The sequence below is a fragment of the Penaeus monodon genome, chromosome 2 (assembly GCF_015228065.2).
Source record: "Penaeus monodon isolate SGIC_2016 chromosome 2, NSTDA_Pmon_1, whole genome shotgun sequence".
In the NCBI taxonomy this organism is placed as follows: Eukaryota; Metazoa; Arthropoda; class Malacostraca; order Decapoda; family Penaeidae; genus Penaeus; species Penaeus monodon.
This window is the reverse complement of record NC_051387.1, coordinates 50,404,734-50,408,973: the sequence shown is the minus strand read 5'-3', so window position 1 is coordinate 50,408,973 and position 4,240 is coordinate 50,404,734.

Here is a 4,240-nt window from a genome sequence, read left to right as displayed (position 1 = left end):
AGAGAGAGAGAGAGAGAGAGAGAGAGAGAGAGAGAGAGAGAGAGAGAGAGAGAGAGAGAGAAGAGAATGAGAGAGAGAGAGAGAGAGAGAGAATGAGAGAGAGAGAGAGAGAGAGAGAGAGAGAGAGAGAGAGAGAAGAGAGAGAGAGAGAGAGAGAGAGAGAGAGAGGCAGTCAGACAGAGACAGACTGCATAAGGCCATTACTTATACAGTACATCTTCCTCTCTCTGTTGGCGCACAAAGGCACAACAGGATGCTTATTACGTATGTGATATTTGGAGTTCCACTGAACCAAAACGGCCTTCCGCTCATCTTGAAGGCACTCGAAGACAAAGGTTCTTCAAGGTCAACTCTGGAGGTCATCAACACCAGAGACTCTTCGACCCACGTGGCACTAGAATGACCTAGGACGTGCTCTCATTCCCCTCAAGAATTTTGTAATTTTCCTTTTTTTTGTAATATCAATATCAAAAGAAATGGTAGTTTTCTTCCCTTATTATTTCGAGTGGACTGATGTTTGGATACAATAACAAAATACTGTAAATCACTATTTGTTTTGAAGAGGCTAAAGTTATTGTATGTGAAATAGCATAGGCCTCCGTCGTTTTATGCAAACTTTAATTGTCTTGTTTTTTAAGCGTTTTAGTGAATGAAATGAAGAGAGGTGAGGGAGGAGGAAACACTAAGATGAAAGGAATTAATGAAAGACAGAGGAAAGAATGGGAGACGGGTAGAAAAGAAGTAGAGAAGCGGAGGGAGAGATACAAGCAAAAAGGGGGCATGATAATAAATAGGAATACAGCAGAGAAACAGAAGACAAGAAGAAGAGAGGAAAGAGAGAGAGAGGAAGTGAGTGAGTGAGTGAGTGAGTAGAGAGAGAGAGAGAGAGAGAGAGAGAGAGAGAGAGAGAGAGAGAGAGAGAGAGAGAGAGAGAGAGAGAGAGAGAGAGAGAGAGAGAGAGAGAGAGGACACAATGACCTGAAAAGAAGCGGCACTAGGCAGGAAAAAAAGAGTTTGCGAATGGAAAATTGAACGAGGATATACAACGGAAGGAAGGAGAACCGATAGGCTAAGAAAATGGATGAAAAGGGAATGAACAGGATGAACGAAAGAAACGTAGATGTATAAGAATTACAACTAAATCTTGGAAAAAGTGAGTCAACTCAGGAATTCAACGCCATATCCAACAAGCTTACACCAAATGAACTTCAATCGAAACAAGCCTAAATAACCCTTTCTCACTGGGTCGACTCTAGACCAACTCAACTACCAACTTACCATTTCATACAGTACAGTATGTGCCACGTTGCATGCAGGATTAACCCCTCTGTAACCTTTGCATACGTGACAGAGAGTATATCATTTTTTCCTCCATCTTTTTTTTCTCCAAATGTCTCCAAACGTTTCTCCTGTTTTCTCCATAATGCCTTCGTTACAGCGAAATGCCACCGGAAGTAACATCATTTTCCTCCGGAGTTATTTAAGATGAATGTGATGATAGAGAAAAAATAATAACGATGAAGGTGAGGATAGTGAAAAAAATGGTGATAGTGAAAAATGATGATGAAGGTGATGACAGTGAAAAAATAGGGTGATGATAGTGCAAAGATGGTGAAGGTAATGAGAGTGAAAAATGATGATGGTGATGATAGTGAAAAAAATGAAGATAGTAAAAAATGATGAAGGTGATGATAGTGAAAGAATAATGATGAAGGTAATGATAGTGAAAAATTATGATATAGAAGGTAATGATTGAGATAAGAAAAAGAAAGAAACGGATGAAAGGGAACAACGAAAGAAAGAGAAAGGCGTAGGGGCAAAGAGAAGCGGAAATTAACACCGCCACGTGCGATTCTTTTCTCCTCCTCTCCCTACATCCCTCCCTCCCCCCCCTCCTTTTCCAAAACCCATGATTGGCACCGTCCTGGCACTGCGCACGGTCTCGGGAGGAACAAAGGAAGCACAGGATGCGTGTCTCTCTCTCTCCAGGGGTCAGAGGTCATAGCGGATGCCAAGTGCCCCGACGCGAGTAATTTCGGACATCCGCCATAGGACATCTCAGTGAAGAAAGAAAGTAAAAAAAATAATAATAATAATAATAAAAAAAAAAAATCTCTCTCCATACAGAAAAGAAAAAAAAAAGTCACGAACTGTCGCTAGGGAAGTGTCAGGCAGAAGGTTCCGGCGGATGTCCTGTCCGAATGACGTCATGCGCTATGTGAGCGCTGCTGCGTTTGTCTCGTCTTCTGCCGGACGTGTCTGCGCATCGCACGGCCTTTCACTCACTGAATGGACTTCCATTAATTTTCATCCGGCGCGTGCGTGCGTGAATTCATGAGCGAGTTAGCGAGTGTGGGAGGGAAGGAAAGGAGGAGGGAGGGAGGGAGGGAGGGAGGGAGGGAGGGAGGGAGGGAGGGAGGTGAGGGAGGAGGGAGGGAAGGAGGAGGAGGGGGGAGGGGGGAGAGGGAGTGAGGGAGAAGGAGGGAGGGATGGAAAGAGGGAGGGTGGGAGTGGGGGGGAAGGAGGGAGGGAGGGTAGGGAGGGGGGTAGGAGGGAGGGGAAGGGAGATAAAATAGTGAGATAGAGAGAGATGAAAAGAGAATGAAAGGATGCCAAAGATTGGGTTGAGATTGAGTGCACTGATTGGATGACGTGTATGTGTGTGTGTGTGTGTGTGTGTGTGTGTGTGTGTGTGTGTGTGTGTGTGTGTGTGTGTGTGTGTGTGTGTGTGTGTGTGTGTGAGTGAGTGCGCGTGAGTGCGTGCGTATGTGTTTGCGCATGTGTCTACACTTATATGCATGTGTTTACGCTTGTTTGCATGTGTATACGTATTTCTAACTGTGTGTGCGTGTATGTGTGTGTGTGTGTGTGTGTGTGTGTGTGTGTGTGTGTGTGTGTGTGTGTGTGTGTGTGTGTGTGCATGTGTGTGTGCATGTGTGTGTGCATGTGTGTGTGCATGTGTGTGTGCGTGTGCGCGCGCGCGTCCGTGCATGCGTGTCTGCGTAACTGCGTTTGTGTGTGCGCGTGAATGAGTGAGTGAGTGAGTGGGCATGAATATGTATGTGCATGTGTGAGTATGAGCACGAGCACGAAATAGTTGTTTGAGTGTTGCGTCAATCTCTCCTCCTATTTATCTCCTGTTTCGACTATTTGCTTCTTTATCTTCTCTTTTGCTACTACCTTATAATCCTATGTTTATCTGATTTTCTTAGCGCCTTAAAGAGTTTTACATTTAGACCATTTAGATGTCTTTCGTACGTATAAATGCCAATGTCTCCTTTAATCCTCATATCAACATAACTAAACAATCCACATATATATCTACCGTCTACTACTGCATAGGCATGCAAATGCAATTGTTTCTTTAACCCCATATCAACATAATCAAACAACCCACATAAATCTACCGTTTACTACTGTATACCACGACTCGGTAACAGTTTGCAACCAGTTACCGTTTACTGCCTTCTTATTCGCAACAGCCAGTCTCCACGTGTCTTAGTGAACGAGCCTGATAGCATCTCGTACCTGCTGTCTGTCTGTTTGCCGGCTGTCTAACAGGCTGTCTGATAAGCCGAGTGAATTGCCGCAACTGACATGCTCTTTTACTTTCATTTTTAATTTTTATTTTTTCCTTTTTATCTATTTTTTTATTTTTTTTACGAAGACTTATCCAATCACTGTCACGGTCTCTATCCTTCTCGCGGGGGAGGAACGATGAGTGAGAACAAAAAGGACCGCAGAAAATAATCCGGAGTTGATTAAACATGATTCTGTAACAATTTCCTTTTAATCTTTTTTTCTGTGCCGTTCGCAGACATCTAATATATGAGTAAATACCTAGATACGCATGGATATATACAAATTATAACGTGTTTAACAAACAAATTATGAGCTTATAGAGAAAACATAAGGACGATAATGACGAAAATGACCATAATATATAATGGAGACGGTGTTTCAGCTGCAAGTGCATTACGCGAACATCCATCCTAAGCACGAAGGGAAATAGAATATAAGGCGTTTACAAGTCGATGTATACATGTTGCACGAATGCCTTCTACGATAGTCGGCCGCGAGATATGTTGCATGCTATAGTGATTTTGATGAAGCATTTTTTTCCTAGTTATCGTTTTTTATATACCATAACGTGTTGCTGTTTTTGAGTTGGGGTGACTCTCCTATGAAGACACCTGTTGCTAAATTATAAAAAAAGGGGCATGCGTCTTTTGAAAGGGGG